This window comes from Vanessa atalanta, chromosome 13, assembly GCF_905147765.1.
Source record: "Vanessa atalanta chromosome 13, ilVanAtal1.2, whole genome shotgun sequence".
Lineage (NCBI taxonomy): Eukaryota > Metazoa > Arthropoda > Insecta > Lepidoptera > Nymphalidae > Vanessa > Vanessa atalanta.
In genome coordinates, this window is record NC_061883.1 from 6,322,077 (window position 1) to 6,340,787 (window position 18,711).

The window sequence follows — 18,711 nt, forward strand, 5'->3', positions numbered from 1 at the left end:
CAATAAATACATCTAGTTATAATAGTCAATTAGAAATCATAACTTTAGACTTACTTAGGGATTAGTTAATATATTATGTCATAATCGAATCGAAAGTTGAGTGGCACAATAATGTCGGTAAATGGATATCTGAGGAGGAAATCAGTCTCGGCTCCGCTGTTGTCGTGACGATTAATTAAATTATCCCGAGAGGTTGACAGTGTTGCGGGAGAATAGCTCCGAGCTCAGTCTGAGCAACACGTATTAAGGACCATTTCTCACTGGACCAAATATTTTTTATATACTTTAATTAATCACTACAAATCATCGTCGTAAGATATTTTTCGTCCCATTTATTTTGGGAACCGTAAAAACCTTAAAATATATTTTGACTAACTCCGAACCTCTCTGGAAATGTTTTAACTGATTGGTTGGTTTTTCGTCACCATGGACTGTTCGGACGCGGAGTAATGATTGTATTAGTTGATACAAATTAAGTAAAAAAATAACTTAGTTGGCTCTTATGACACAACGGTTAAAAACTGATTATCTAATGGTATGGCCTATGCAGATTAAAAAAAATATTATGTTAAAATAATATTTCACTTTCAAGACATTATTTATAAACTAATTTCGACAAAGGCGTAACGTATCGCAATAAATTATATAAGATTAGTAAAATATTAAGAGATAACATCACTAGGTATTTTTTTACATCAATGTTTCGATATCTTGAAAGGATCTTAATGAAGTAATTGAAATTCAATTTGTGTGAGAGGAAAAGAATAATAAATACAACATTTTTGTTCACGGAATTAATTATCATTTAAATCGCAAATATTCTGCACTTGACATGTTTATAGATTTTATCGGTTGAACTGAATGTGTTCGTTTATTTATATATTGTCGAAGAAAATATCGTTAAGGTCCTCGTAGAAAAGGAATCAACACTATCCCAACTCTCATAACTACAAGGTTCCCTTTATTGAGTAATCTTATTTTCAAGTGCTCGACTCTGCCCGGTTTATGCGATGAGTCCCAAGCGAGAGGTAGCATTTATAGTGCTGGCTACACTTAGCCGGAGTGCGCCACTAACTCGATCCGATTCAACTTGGGCTATTTACACTCGGGGTTCAATTATGCTTCCACTTTGATATGCAAATCCGTTCGCGTTTGGGTAATTACGTAGACGCTTCCCAGGTTCCGTTGCAAACGTCAGTTTGAGCTTTACATTAATTTATTTGACTTGCCAGAACCACGCTTCTGCTGGGTCATGCGCTTTATGCAACCCCGTTCTGTTTGAATTTGCGTTTGTTATGATGTTAACAAGATGTGCGAAATTTAAATGGACGATCGCTAAGATTTATTTCCTATCAATAATGTTATTAATTTTACTGACCCACTTTAAAGGATATAATATAAACATGTGGAACAAGATGTTTCCATTAAACAAGTCGTTTTATAGTTTAATGAATATGAAAGTATGTTTCTTGATAGGATAATATACGTAAATTCAAAGTTAAGGAACTTAGCAACAGGTTATTTTCAAATAATATGATTTTTTATAAAAACATAAATCTATACATTTAAATAGTAAATAATTTTATTATAATTTTTAAACACTAGAAATTTAAGAAAACACCAACCTAAAAAATCACTACAAAGATAATATTATTAGGAACGAAACGGACACCCTTAGTCAGGCACTCGTTGTAAATTGTTAGAACAAACTAGCCTCACTTCAAAGTTAGGTGCCTCAGTTATTAGCTCAGCTGAAATGGGAGTCGGCAACTAGTGATGCAACGCCTGTCTGACCGCGGCCATTTGGGATTGTTTGGAGCTTACGAACATTCCTTTGTTTATAACTGCTTAATTACAAACCATTTATAAAACTATGAGGAATCATTTAATTTACTAATTTATATTACGTTTTATTTTTCGTTATCAATGTACGATATAAATTTTCTAAAATATTATTGATTACAATATTTTTTTTTATTTAATGTGTTTTATAAAATTGAATACAAAATAATTCAGTATTTAATATATTTGCATTTAAATAACAAAGAGATTCAGAAATAAAGATATCAGTGATACTACAAAGAATTGTGACTGAGAGAATCGATACAGCCACTAAAATATCTAAATTTAAAAGAACATGGCTTAATTAAAAAATATTTTTAACATAAATAAAGAAATAAATAAACTTCTAATATACATCATCTTTAAATACATTAAATGTCGTGGAAGCCTTAATCGTAACTACCATATGAAATCCGTGAAACCTCAATCATTCATCAGGTAGCATATCACTTCTAGTCGATTAGGTCGGGTGGATCGAGGTGAACACAATCTGCTCGCAAGGCCGTGTAGGGGGAACATTAATAAGAACATGAATACCAATATACTGGGTAGCGTCTATAAATTTTGCTTTCATATGCTACGTGTTATCACTTTTTATATTTAGCATTATAATAAATTGTATCCATTTAAATTCCATATCAAAACAAATAAATAAAATTGAAGAATTTGAATTTGTTACTAAATGCATATGAAAGTATATACGGTACTCGAATAATAAAATAAATTGCCATCGATCTGTCTGTTTGTTCCGGCTAATTTCTAAAACGGCTGGACAGATTTTGAAAGGTCTTTCACTGTTAGATAGATGATTTTATGAGTAGTAATTTAGGTTACTTTTTTATTTTATAGAAAATAAATAAGGTTTCGCTCAAATAAAGTATTAATCTATCAAAATGTTTACAAAATCCGATTTGACTTCCTATCGAACGGTAAAAGCTTGTCTATAATATGTTTATGTTTGTTAGTGACTTTGTATGATTAACACTTATCGTTACTATTTTTTATTACCATGTTGCGATTTATTGAAATGAGTTTACTTTACAGTATATCAAAATGAACATGTCCATAATTATTTAAATAGAAATCGTTTCGAAAGAAATATTTTTCCAAGATTCACCAGTGGCCGCCTCTCGGCAGGATTACCTTACGCAAACCTGCCTCGGTTAATTGAAAGAGCTTCTTTCATTTAGTGTAATATTTTATGGCGTGGAGTCTGGCGCGATGCGGTAGGAGTTTGTGGTTTCACTTCAACTCGCACCAATCTTTCCATAGCGCCGTCTCGCCCAACTGCCGCTTAGCATTCTTTGTTATACGCCGAGTAATAAGAAAATAATTTAATAATCTCTCGTTTTATAAGAATACAAATTTATATCAAGCGCTTTATCTTGATTGCGTCCTTGATTTCATTTTAATATTGACCTTTCGCATAAATTGATTTTATTAGATATAGTGATAATTATCTTATTTATAACTAATAAATATTTATATAACTGTTTGACACGAACGTAAAATATACCTAATACTTGTTTAGTTTGATTTATAACCTTCGGAGAGTATTAGTGTGAAAACAAGCAATAAGGTAGGTAGCGGGGGCGTGTTATAATTAGCGTTAAAATCGGAGGGTTGATTCTGCGGCTCACCGACATGAGCCGCAATAAATCGCCCACACCCGTGACCGTGCTGCGGCACGCGAGATAAGGGTCATCGCGACACTATCTACCACTATTACATTGTTGCACTCCTAACAACAACTTAAACCTCACACGACGCCGGCCTTTGAACGTCCGTGAACCTTTTATTACATCTCACACTCATAACACGCAATCTCTGTAAAATCATACTTCACACTTGTAAATTATGGTTCTTCAATATGCATCAAATAAAACCTAACGCAAATATGTTTAATAAATTATAGCGAACTATGTACATAACTGCGTGATTAACATAATGTTTCTGAAATGTTCCACTTTTGTCTTGTAAACGAGCATAAAGTGAAAGAACAAATTGCGAGTTTCCCCAGTATTTTCCTCGCTCGGAAAAATATATGTTTTATTAAAGCTCGGCATTTCCGAGAGCGAGGCAACCCTCCGGGCGGTGGACAGGGTGGTGGGCGCGCGGTGCGGAGGAGTGTGGGGTCGGCGGCGCGCCAGTGTATAACAGACACTGGAAGGATATAAAACATATTTACGCGCCTATAAAGTACTCTCGTACGTTCGCTCTCCACCATTTTCTTTGTTCCTCGCTCACAGCCAATGATAATGCTTTCTCCCGTTCTGTTAAACTTATTTCGCTTCCGTCTTATCTCGCTTTTCTTCGAAGCTTTTATTTATAACCAAAATAACCTCACATAAAAGGTTGACGACAGTAAATGTTTCGTTGCCACTTATTGAATGTTATCCATCAGTATAAAGAAAGGATAGGAGGCATGTAATTTGCAATGACTATTTAATTCTTATTCTCAATTAAAGTTATATAATTTAAAAAATTAAACGTCTTCGCTATACCGTGATACTAGGTTAGCAAGTTCTAGCATCGAATTACAACTCGGGACCACAATGAAAATAAAAGTGATCTTGCCATATTAAAGTCAGCGAGGAGAAAAAGAAGCGCATTCTTGAAGCTATTCAGAGTGTAGAAGCCAAAGCGTTAACAGTAAAGCGAGGAGCGTCTTAATCTCGTGCGACAGTACAGCTCAGAGCAGAACCCCTTGCGTAGGTGAGAGGGTGTAATAACAAGTCTTTCCACCCCTCTCACTTCTTTATCGTCCACAAGCTTACCCGCTTGCGAACTTCGAATACCCGTATTATATCCTCGTGTTAAACAGATTGACTCGGATAAGACTTAACTCGCAATTAATAGGTACTTTTATCTCTATAGTTAATATTGTTAATGATATTTATTATACAAGTATATATTTATTTATTACGTTTCATTATAATATATAACATGCGTCTTAAAATTCAAACAAAATGGTTTATTTTTAATAAGTAGAACAGTGTATCTGTTCACACGCCGACAACAAAGACGCTTCGTCAAAGGGTCGTAATTATCCGTAGGCGGGCGAGTGTTAGCACTCGGCGTTGAGGTCGAGATATCTCTCGACGGATCAGCAGCTCACTCGGGATGCACTCTGCGATTCCGTTTGTCACGGCACCCGGTTGCGGTGTGAGCTCTCGCTCTGATAAACGCATGTCAACGTGCTTTGACTACGAACAGTCTAAACCACTGCACCAATCTACAGGCTTAGATCTGATTCAAGCAATCCGTAATATTGAAACCGAGACAGCATTAATTATTGCTTACCTGTTTAGCACTTATCGTATTGATAATATATCCGAAGCGGATTATGAACAATTAATAAAGAATGGCTAATAAACGCATGATATAAATAAGACGCGACACGTAGCATGCATAGATAAGCCGAACAGCTATTCACACGTCGACGTGTGAGCGAACACGGGACGGGCCGTAATTAGCCGACCGCAAAGTTCACCGGAATGCTTTAAATACAGATACGTACTGGCCGATTCACATAACGCGCCTAATTTATTTTACCTCCAGTAATTCTCTCGACTTCTCCTTTTGTTACGCACATATATGTGTATAGAGCATACCATTGTTTGCGGATTGAGTGCAAAGTTCCTTGCGATCCCGAACTAATTACTTTCGCAGATACTGGATTGCTTCTTTGTTATTCCAAGTCGACTAAATATTTTCTTATACAGTCAATTTACAACATAGATGTTATTATGTATAACGATTGTTGAAAAATAGATTCTGATTGAAAATAACGGCACAGAACTCGTTGCGCTTCGTAATTAATAAATAGTCTTCATAGAAGACGACACGTAATTATTACTGAGGAACTAGACTGGTCTGGATACCATGATACAGTATAAAAGCCCCGTATTTAATAGTATATTAAATGTCTAATACATTTTTAATACAATGGAATATATCAGTTTATTATATTTAAAAATTATACAGAACATACGGATATTGAGTGTCCTCTCTAACATAAAGCATCTTCTAAAGTTTGAGCATGTTTCCTGACTGACTGCGCGAATGATTAAATACCGAGAATATTAAATAAAAAGATTTCTTTTTTTTCGAAAAATCCATATTACTTTGAAATTAGAACACTTATATCTTAGTATTCAAAGACACGGCTTTGTTATTATACAACATGATAAAGCGGTCGACTTTACAACACCATAAATTGAACATAATCCATTAATATTACACCAACTTCTAACAAAGAGCAATTTATATATTCAGTCTGGAGCGAAATTATTATAAAGTAATCTAAGTTAGACGATCCGTAGAGAGATAAGGGGGTTGACAGGTGTTTAAATATACTGAACCGCTTCCCCATCCACCAGAGATTTGCCGTATTACAACCGTGACGGATTCATCTGAGCCCGCGATTTAAGGATTAATAGCTGGATCGCATCGGGAATCATGCTTTATATGTTACGTTACCTTTGGATGCATTAATTGACTAGTGACGAAGCTTAAAGATGTTTAATTAATGATTATTATATATCATAAAAAATAAATGAAACGAGGAAAAATGTTTACATCGTTTATTTATCAATCGCTGCTAGTATAGCCATATAATTAAGCATATCGTACAACTAACTGATGACTGTTTCTTTTTTTTTGTAATTAAATATCCAATGCCACTTGCGCCCAACTCTTTCCCGTTTTTCAACCCATAAAAACCAAAAACAAGTAACTTTTCGTATAAAATTATTATTATAATTTTACTAACCATAAATAAGGTTGATGAAATGAAAATCCTAACATTAAATACTTAAATATTTACGACATGTGTCACACAGGCTTTTATGATTCTATATGTAGATAGATTAGATACTACTTGGTTATATTTGAGGCGCATATGCTTAAATAACAAGTCTGTCGGCGCTTAGTCCGCCGCTTTTAATTGGCTACCGTGCCTCGTTGCCTAAGCTCATCGCTCGTCACTTCGCTGTCACAATAAACACTCAAATTACTCGATGTTTTTATTAAAACTTTTCATTAATTATAATCAATTATTTTTTTAAATAAACATTTAAATAAGAAACGTTTAATCTACATATAAATTACCAAGAATAATTAATTGTATTTAACCGAAATCAGTTGTCTTTGTAGGGTAATATAGATCGTTCTAATTCACTTAGGATTCGAAACACGTTAAAGAGATTAAAATAAGACTTTAATGGATATTCGAGCGAGTGGAACCGGTCCTACGGTTGCGCGGGCTCGTGTAATATCACCAATGTACATTCTCTAGACCTCATTAAAGCGGTTTTTGTCCTCGTCTAATGTTTATCTTATTAACGGACCGGACCCTGTCACTGCTAAATTGCATGCAATTTCTTGTACCGAAGATCAATTACGGTTTACGATTTTTTTATCAGCATGATTTCTATTATACATATTAACACATGCCTCTTGATAGTAATCTTATTACAAAATTAACAATAATATGAATGCTTAATGAGGTATAATATCGTTACTATTATATAATGATAGTGATATATCAAAAAGACAAGTAGTCAAATAAACACTATGTTATCAGTGCCGTAATACAGTTATCGCTTTCCCATCTGGAGCGCCATTCACGCCCAATGCACACAACCATTCTTTATAAAACAGTTTAAAGTAATTTGCCGCTACCCGTTATCAATTAGTCTTTTACAACAGCAATCAGTATACTCGCGGCGTTATAAGGTCGACGTTGTTTTATAACATTATTCAAACAGACCTGCTTTGTTATGTAATAAATTACAAGCGAATATTGTACGAGAAGACAGATCATTATTTTATATGTATCCTAAAGCAGTGTTCTCGGCACTTTAGCGTACGTTGTCGGATTATTCCCCTCTTTATGCCGTCGAGCTAGATGCGTCGACCACTTTGTTGTTTTATACTTTGTCTCGAAGCGACTTTATGCATCGCCTCATTGCTCTTCGCCGTTTCGCTTAGTTCTCCCTCTTTATTTTCAGCTCACGTTACTATGTAAATTTATTTTAAAACTAGAGACTCAACAGCGGGTGTTCTTTACAAAAGCGATTTGTTGACTATAATATTGTGTATGTGCATTTATTTACACAATTTTAAAAGTCAACCAATAAATTGCATATGTATGACGTTTTTATTAAATCAAATTAACAATAATATAATACCCGTTATGCGCATTATATGATAAAATTGATTAATTAATTTAGAAGATGACAATAATATTGATAAAATTTGGTTATTTCATCTTACGTCGTTTTGATATATTTCAATACAAGTAAGGTTCTAAAACAGAATTCATTTTTATAGAGGGAAATCAAACGAAAATGACTTTGCACATATATTGCGTCGCTTTTCTCTGTGTTCGACGGAAACAAGCTTCAAAATTCGCTTTAATACCTTTGTTCTACATCGCTTTACAGCTCTCGTGCTGCAACACAATGTTCAAGTGCGAATATTTTCAAGATTTTTCACTTGTATTAAAAATTTCTAAGATTAATGAATCCATATAACAAGTGCTTTTATAGACTTTACTTTTACTTGTACACACTGTAAACTCTTATACCTATTAAGTCTTAGGAATAAATTAAAAGCACAAACGATGTCACAGATAGTGTCATCAATCTATTACTTTTATTAATATACTTAATTACTAATCTTACTCAAAGCTTCCCAGAAGAGTACATTAACGAAACTTAATTCTTGACTCTATCTATTAACTAAAATCTTATTAGGAGTTGTAAAAAATTAAAGAATTACGAATCACCATTTATCTGATCATTCCCATTTTAATTCACATTTAAAATAAAATCGTTTTGTTTATTTAGATAAATCGGTAGCGGACTAGAAGAAATTACTTGTATAGTGTTAAAGAGTGGCCCGATTACTCTCATCGTGAAATTGTGTTTAGCGAGTTTATTCATTACTCGGCACCGCGAACGCTCTGGGGGCGGCGTGGAGACGGTCGGCTCCCCATCCACCACTCTGTTCAGTTTATGGATATAACCTCGACAAAATACCCCTAAAATTGAACTGTTTTTATTACGTACTCTCTTTATCTCTTTTGGTTTGTTGTGCCCTTTATACGGCGTTATAATTTTATTAGGGAGTCTGAAGAACATTAAATAATGATTCGTATTACATTTCTTTTGTACTACGGAAAATTTTATTAAAACACTTTAAGCATTTCAAAAGAAATATAACGAAGATAATTGTGATAAGTGGAGCAATAACTTGAATAGCAGATATTCTCTTCGAGGTTTAAAAAATGATACATATATTTATTTTGAGGCTCTTTGATATGGTACATTATTTAGATTTTTCTGTATCATTAAATGTAAACAATGCTTATATGTCAAATATTTTCCTAGTGCGATAAAACAAAGCGGCTGGCAAACGACCAAGTCGCGCAGTGCGACACGAGTGGATGGGCGCACGATTTGCAACGGCAACGCGAACACTGGTTACAAAGACAAACGTCACATAGCTATCCCGCCTCGTCTCTTTGCCTCTCATCGCCGTGCTTAGAGCAGATTTGTACGAATTCATTTTAAATGGAGCTGCCAGATCGCAATTACTCTCCCTTTGAGCATACGGAATGCGTTCTATATGACATTCAATTCAATTTCGCGCACAAAGCGCGCGTCGAAATTCTCTTTCTCTTTGACCAGGACCTCTTGTGTAACGGCGCTTTGTTAACGAAATAGCTTCAAGTTAACACGCTGAATGTTTACCGAGTTTACAGGAACACAAAACATATTATGTTATGAAAGTTTCAATTACACTTGAAAAGTAAAAAGAAACTCGTTTAACAAATCAAATGAGTGATAAATCTACACTTCTAAATCTTATGCTGTAATTAAAAATACAAGCATTTCGAATATATAACACTAACTAAATGTTGTGGTTAGCTGTATTATAGAGATTTAAGTAGTGTTACATTTTATATTAACCATTTGCAAATCATATATTTTTTAATTGTAACTTTGTTATATATGAATTAATCACACGTAATCTATATTGATTATCTGCTAGCATGATTCAGATCGCTTGACGCATAACCAAAGCGTCGCTTGATCGACGTTGTCAAGTGTATAACAACCGAGTTGGCAACCCTCGGAACATTCTCGAGATTGAACTCGTACATCTGGCTGATGTCGCGTGCTATAACTTTTTTTTTCGTCGCACACATTAAGCATTTTTTAGATATTGTATACAGTCAGGACCTAATTTTAACCATACATCGAATATATTTTGATTACACCCGTTGTATGAATATCTACCTAACTAGTATTCTTACGGATATATATGTTCATGTTGAACAACATAAATAAACGGTTACCGGTTAACAAGTTGCAATTAAAAAATAATTGTAATCTACATATGTATTCGTAATAAAAAAAATATTTAATACATGTATTTATTCTTCTGTTGAAAAACATTTTCACACTCTAATTAATTATTAAATTATCATATTGTATGTGTTGCTATTTCGAAGTTTTAGATACTTAGGTAATGTGAATTTCGCATGCATGGGTTCACTTGAGTTAATTAATTTACGGCAAGCGAGGTAAGGCTCGATTAGCGGAATAAATTGGGCTTGCGGCGGCAGTAATCCCGACGCAGTACAACGCTGGCAACAAAGGCAACGGGATTGCCCTCTGCAGGACGGAGGCTTAATGCTAACTCATTATTTATTCATATCTGTAATGATATTGTCAGTGACCGCCCCTGCCACATTTCGGCGTTTGTCCCGCCACTCGTGTCTCGTCGCTATGTTTACGCTCACTCGCCCTTTTTGCGACCGTTATACTCTTTTTACTTTTTTTCGAGCCATGACGCAATTTAAAAATTTAAAATAATAAATTGTCAACTTGTCAAGTTCCACTTTTTATTATTGTTACAGATTTAAACTCAGTACCAAACAAATGTTATCAAACAGATATCATTCTAGAAAATATTGCACTTAATATAATTTTATTATGTACACGGTATACCCATAAAGATTTTTCTAAAGTGGAACCAGCGTAAGCGAGCGAGAACAATATTACACTTGAGAATTTTTATTCAAAAGATATGAGATGCGGTGGAGCACTCGCAAACGGTTAGATAATGTCGGCAGATACTTGACGCAGTCGTTGAAAATTTTATGTCACCTCGCGCTGCATCGTCGACTGCATCTACCCGTTTCTGCTTTTCTAAGATATTTCAGATAGTTTTGCTTAAAATAAAGTGCACGTGGAAAATTGTTTTAAAAGTAATCCAATAAATATAATGATGAAAAAAATATTTTATTCCGATACAAGATGTTGGAATATCGTGACTTTGTAGAAATCTTAAGGGATGAATCGCTTTGTGCTGTCGACACTCCCCGTATTTCCGTCCCTCCGTGGTTTCTTTGTCACAAATCCTGATTGCAACTTCTCAGTGCAGTACGCTTAGCGCAAGCACTGCGCTTGACAAAGGTTTTGAAATTTTAAATTTAAAACCACCTCCATTTTGTGTTCGTTCCATTGTTGTGTAGATTCAGTGAAATACATTATTCTTCTATGAACTTCGGAAAGTTTTTTTTCAATAGTAAGCAAGTCTTGCGTAATTCATTTTTTAACTTGTAAATGTACACAACTGAAAATTTTATTATTTCACTCTTAAACGAAGTGAAATGTTTTTGAAAAAGACATAATCGTTGAAAATGAATTATAATTCAAAAGGCACAATGACGCGTCAGTCTTTTCATTAATATGTTCTGTGTGTAACTGACGCCTCGGGAATGCCGCCATACATTTTAAATTTCCATTTTCCTCGTATAAACTTTCTCCGCAAAAAAATCGACGCAAATATATTTTCGGTAAACGAATTTAATATTGACATAACATTAAACTCCATTGCAGGATTAATTAAATGTTAAAAATAAAATCACGCACGTGGAATATGTCTGATACAAAAATAATTTAACAATTCGCTCACCGCAAATTGAATGAGATTCGAAATAAATCCTGCGGTCGTTATTTGATTCCCAATTCCCTCCCATTCGCATTGCACCCCTGTTTGCGATGCTCACAGTTTACCCAACAAAATTATCCGGCATAGATATCCATAATGTGTCGTATATACAATTTAACAGATGAAATGATGCTTTTGATTTTCTTCCCTGCGTCAACTTTATTTCGTTGTATAGTTCTTTATAACTTTATGCTGGATTTTTGTTTCCTCATAACGCTAACATTTAAATGCATATATTATGTGTCGGTACTTGCTTTTATTTCTTTTCTTTTTTATTATATTATTAAGAAATTGAAGCTAAATCTTAATATTTGAATACAAATAATAAATTACGGAACAAATACGTTATTATTTGGTTCTTGATTGAATAATATGGCAATTGTACAAAAATAAGTGTAAAAAAAATTGGAAATTAAATAGTTTCTGAAATAGCTTCGATCGTTATCAAGGCTGGCTCCCTCCCTTATTAGAAGCCCCAACCCCGAGGGTCGGTGCCGTAAACCAACGCTCTAGTGTATCGTAAGTGTTAATTACTTTTGTCACTCCGCAAGCGTGCGGTTAACAAATCATGTCGTTACGTAATTCTACAATCGAGGACACTAATTTACAACGAAGCGAAATTGTTTGTATAATAAATTGTTATGCCTCCAAGCGTCCTCAACGGCTAAGTCGATAAGCGCCGTTTTTATTGCGTCATTAACGGGCTGCGAGGGAAGCCGAGCGATCCCAATCTGCGTAATCAATGCCGGAAGCAATCCACGTCACGTTAAGTAAGGCTTAATTGGTGTTAAAATATGAACACAGCCCTTTGGAGAACTCATTTTTTTCGTACCAATTAAATTTAATAACTACTTTTACTATAAATATTTATGGTAATGTAAATGTACAAACACGCATATCAAAATAACTAAACTAAGCAGCGATATTTGGAAATGAAATTATTATATTAATCATTCATTACACAATATTTCGAACCCTGTTTGACTTAACGGGCGGGGAAGGTTTAATAATTAATAAAATGTAATTTGGATGGTTTTATTTCAAATTATATAACGATAAACATGCTAACTTTAAATAAATAACTATAAAGCTATAAACTGCGAATGAAATTACTCTATGCTTGCTTTTAAATGTTGAAGTCAAGTCGATAGAAAATAAAAAAATATTTATTATTTCCTTAGCATTGCCGTTAAATTTCCTGCTTAGAGCTTCGCTATTGAAATTAATAAAAATTACACAATCCTTACTTACTTGAATATTATTTTATAAACATTTTACTTTTACTTATGAAATCGGATTATTGCTTTAAATCTTTTAATGTTAGGAATTATTTATTATTTGTATGTATTTTATGATATAGAGCACACACTCGCCCTCTTACTGCAGGCCACGACATTATTTCATTTGTTCTGACATCCGGTAATTAATACTCGCGTAATCCGACCAGCCGACAAATATACCCGTCCGTTTCTCGTTTATGATAATTGAGTCATTGTGTTTATAGTTATTATTATAAATTAATGCTCTTTAAATAAAGCACTTATTGTGGTCATCGTTTCGTTAAGTGCGGTTACGGAATGTTGCTGGTTAATTGATCGATTAATAGCGTTAAGTAGAACATTTTGTCGAATTAAAATCAATTAATAAATACTCGACGTGCTAACGTACACAACAACTCGACGTTATCTGTATCATGTTAATTATTAAGCGTTTACGAGTTATCAAAATGTAAATAATATATTATGTGTTGGCTTATTCTATTGGAAATTCCTCTTACATTAAGTCATCACACATAGCTTTCTAGCAATTAACTTTTTGCTTTGCAAACAAAAAGTAACATAAACAGATTAGTAACTCTCACCGTCTTTTATATTTTGAAACCATAATTTATTCTTTTACTTTCTAAAAACATCGCATCATTTAAAAACAATTCAATAACTTGGCAGAGAAAGCTAAGTAAGATACCCTTCGACATTTCCCGTAAGATAAGAAACGAGGGACGCCTTTTATCCCTTTTTTCTCTCTTTCTTTTCAAATAATTTATTCTGAATTAATATTTTCTGAAGGGAGCTTTTTATTGCGACGTACTTCAAATGGATCCGTGAATAATGTATGCCACTTACGTAGCAGTGGAATTTGTAAAGTTAACTCTGAAATTTAACTTACAGCTTATATTTTTTTGTTTTAATTATTGTAATAAAATACTTATATAGTTGAGACTACTATGTAAATAGTAGTCATCCTAAAAATACTGGTCTGATATTGAACTTCCAGTTTCAAACCAGAATCATGAACTCTTTAATTTAACATGTAGTTTAGACTTTTGAACAAGAAAAAGTAAAGTTATTAAAATAATAATTCAACTGTTGACCTAAGTTGTATTTTATTTATACGGAATGGTCGCGGACATACTTAATGACACATAAGAAAAGTGAAATTTTATGTAAAAATGTTTTCTATGCGGTTTTTTTACGCTCGAAGTCAAACCTACTGTACCAATTTTAATAAAAAGTGCTCTAGCGTTTGTGTCATGAAGTTTTAAAAAGCCCATTACATTTATTTATTCAAAGGTATATGTAACGAAAAATGTTCAGACTATTATATAATAGTCTGTACATTTTTCGTTAAATATACTTTTTATAATAAACTTTTAAACACTACATAACTTTATAAATTAGATAAGTTTACAAAAAATAGTTAACATTAGTGGAAAACATTATATTATTGTCATAGTTAAGATACAACGATAATACATAAAATAAATATCAGTAAACATAAAGAATAATAACTGAATTCATTGTTTCACACTTCGTTGGTTTTGCTTACTTTTTAAATAATTCGCTCTCCATTATTCATGTTTCGTATAAAGCTACATCTAAGATAAAATAAAACAAATCACAGTATTAATCCGGCTACAACATTTATTTTCCGGATGGTATATTTACGTGGGGGTATGTATTAGCTTTCGAAAGCCGTTTACATGTGTATTGTATCGCGAGAAATGCTCAACGGAGCGTTTTGTTGGGCGGGCGGCGCGTGCGCGAGGCGCGGGGTGCGGGCCGCAGCGGACGACGACCGACCGTGCCGCTACCGCCTGCCGCCTGCCGCGCGGTTCGCCAGTTGCCGCCTCGTACCGCACTCTCGCCTCGGCCGTCAGGCCGATGTCATGTCTCCGTAAACGTATACTCGCTGTCTTTGTCTGCCGTTCGAATCACGATCTATTGTTATTTTTATTCTCTGACAGATTTGCACCCAGCTCCCGGAACGAATGCTATTGTATGGATTACAGTGTTCTCTGGATTGCAGTGATTTTCAATTGGATCTTAATGAATTTGTGCAAAGTGCTATAACAGTTTTTGTGACGCCGGTTACTGTTAAACCAATTAACGGATAAGTTCTAGTGTTTCATATTACCTTAATGAGTTTACACTAGAACTTGAGCCACTGTGATAATTAATTAATGTGTGTGTTGAATTAAGTGATTGTGCGTTTAATAAACTGTTGATAGCAAATAAACGTGTAAAAGAAGTTTAAAAAAGTTACCATAGTGAGGATCAAAGATTCACCCAAAAGCAATGCTGAAGGTGGTAGCAAGAAAGAAGGCAAGAAAAAAACCAATAAACAAAAGGCCGAAAACAACGGATCGGTGACAGGTAATAAAAACGAAAAGCCTGTGAAGACGGAGAAGGAAAATGCAAAACGGTCGCAAGCGAAGAATGAAACTGTTAATGAGGTATATTATAAGCGTGTGTTACACGAAATAAAAATATTGTCTTAACCATACAACTCGACGTTTGGAACACTTGACTAGTTACACTATGTTCGTAACATAATGAATTCATCGCCACATCAATTCAGTTGGCAAAACACTTTTAATATGTGTGCGATTTCCTCACAATCTCATTCCACATAGATGAAAATTGGACACTCTCCAATTTAAACTATCTTATAAATCAGTTGCTTGTCTTTGTCTTATTTATCGTTATTTGCATAGACAATTATTTATGTTTTGCTAGTAACTGAACGGTACTCTCGTGTTTAAATTATAAAAGATCGTAATATATTCAGATAAATTAATTTGTTGATGGTTGTTTTGTAATTTGTTTTAAATCTAGAACGGTCAAAGCAATTGCACCATTAACATTGATGTCAGATACATTTACTTTTACCGTTGATCTTGATAGTTGTAATAAGTGTAGCTTTATGTATGGTAAAGAACCCTTTAAAGCTATATTTTATAACCATTTTTAACAAGTAACTAATTCCCCGCTTCAATACTATTAAACAATTAATATATTTCCTGTTATATGAGCTCTGGAAACACCCAGTGACATAATTATTAATTAACAATACGTCCATATCAAGAAACGTGATAGAATTGTTATTGCAGTTAGTCACGATAGCCCAAACAAACGCGGTTTACTACTTATAGCTCGTATCGCCATCCCGTATGAATGCGGTCAAATGTTATATTATAGCACTGGTAACTAACTACATAATTATACTTTCTATTGCCCACCGATTAAATTTAAATTTATTGCTAACATGCGATAGTAAATTATTATTTATGATACACCAAAGATTACTATCAGTTCGTGTCGTATGCAATTAATTAATTTTGTATTATAGTTGTCGCTTTATTTAAACCTAAAGATCTTTCGATAATGGCTGACGGCTTACGTCTTAATAAATATTCCATACCTTAAAGTAGCAAGTATTCGCTGTATTCGGTATAACATTAAAATAATTTAATATCATATCGAATAATTTAAAATAAATATTAACAGCAGAGATTGCAAAAATGTGGTACCAGAGTATCTCGTGTAACTACTTCATTATTAATACAATTCGAGTCTCGAGTTATTTTTCCGTTCACATAGTAAACATAACCGGCTGTGTCAATATTATATGACAATACAGTCAATATTATACGGATTTGTGTACACACGATAAATAAATTAATACTAAACAGTATAATTCTCGTTGCCTTATGGAACAAATAAAAATGTCAACGTATTTGATATTTAGATGACCGTGACGAATATTTATTACATTAAAAATACTTTTGTTAGTAGTCGACGTGATTATGTTTAATAATTGTGCACTGACATCACATCATATCGACATGGACTGTCTTGTTGCTTAAGTGGTTAGTTTATAAGCTCAGGTCAAACCAGGGTTTGCCGAGCAAAACGGTTTTGGCAAATTTTATCAAACTTATAATCATATTGTGCGTGGTATTCATATTAAATGACTAACGTTTTTAATTAAACGTGATAAATAGTCTTTATTACATACGGCTTTATTAAATAACATTCTAAAAAAGTGTAAAATACTCGAAAGATATAAAACACGGAAGACGAGAACATTTTATGAATTCGCATAATCTCCTCCATATTATTTTAGTTTAAAGTAAGTGGTTCATGTTAAATCGCCGTTCAGTAATGTGCCAACTGAATAGAGGCATGTTTTATTAGGTTTGACGTTTATCCTGGTTCCTTGCGGCTTAGGAATAGTTCTTAAATAAAAACGACACCTAAATAATTATTCATGCGTTACTACACCTTTTGCTTCAATACTTGTTACATTAAAAGTGTGCCTTAATTACACTTTAGTTTTATAATACAATATAATGTAACACTTTTTGAATTATCTGGCTGCTGTTTACTATGCATTCGCTGTCACGATAGGAAATTTTTGTATACATACCTGCATGGTATACAGATTCTTGTCACGAACCAACGATTCCCGTTCTAAATATTCATATCATGTACTTAGGGGTTTTTTTTCACAATGTTCAGACAAATTTATTTCTTTGGATTTAAATAACGTACTTATAAACTATTTATATTCTTAAAGAGGTATAAATAACGAAACTAAACATCTTTCCATGACTTAGCAACAAAATTTTGTTGGAGTAAAGTAAAATCTATTGAAAAGTTTGTTCAATTTTATACAACACGTTTCAATTTTCAAGTAATAATTTGTTTAAAATGATTATTTATTATTATATATAAATATAAATTATAAATAAATTGTATTACAGATGGTTCCAGCTTACAATATTTCCTTATGATTCGTTTTAATAAATTAGAATAAATGTTGTAATTATTATAATGTACAAATTATAATAACAAAACTATGCAAAGAAAAAATATGTTAACAATAATCGAATTAACCTACGATGGCTGACCGAATATTATTTGTTATATTATTATTTATTAAGTGATTGGCTACTTAATAAAACTAGACTCGAGAGTTATTTATTTAAAGCGATTTACGATCTTGCTCGGTTTATATAAACCTGCTTTAATCCAATAAATCTATAATGGAAACGGTAGACCATTAGAAAGTTGCCGATGGCTATGATTTGAACTTTCCTGCGAGTCTAAATTCTCGTTGAATTTTAAGTCCTATCCTATTAAAAGTTTGTGAAAGTATTAGAATTTCGAATGAGGGGCGAAAAGCTATCAGGTCGTTTTTTTTTCTCTCCCTCCTTGCTCTGCAACAATGGCAGCGGGGGCGGAGACGGGAGTGTGAGTCTGCGGTCGGAGTATTCAGATTATACTTTAATATCCGTTTTGAATTCGTTATTGAAATATGTGCTATCAGATTATTTTAATAGTATAAGCCGCAAACAAAGCGATTTATATATTGAATTATTAAATCGTAGTAATGTTCTAAAGAGGTATAATTTGTTTAATGTTTATGGAAACACTTAGTAGGATATATTTTACAGAAAATACATTGATAGTATTTATCTAAAGGGAGACGATTGGACGCAATCAAACTATATTATGTGGTATATCGTTCGTTTCATTCCTTTTAACATTTTCCATT

The 18,711-nt window shown here is 33.4% G+C and overlaps 1 protein-coding gene across 7 annotated transcripts in view; it reads left to right on the forward strand.

Moving 5' to 3' along the window:
• Positions 1-18,711, forward strand: part of LOC125068145 (fibrosin-1-like protein) — a 52,210-nt gene that overhangs the window by 23,461 nt on the left and 10,038 nt on the right. Inside the window, exon 1 of one of the 7 annotated variants that reach the window (XM_047677174.1) lies at positions 15,015-15,604. The exons of the other annotated variants lie outside the window; for them this stretch is intronic. The gene's annotated coding sequence lies outside the window, so the exon portion shown is untranslated. Of the gene's footprint in view, positions 1-15,014; positions 15,605-18,711 lie in introns of those variants that run through there. 7 annotated transcript variants of the gene reach the window in all.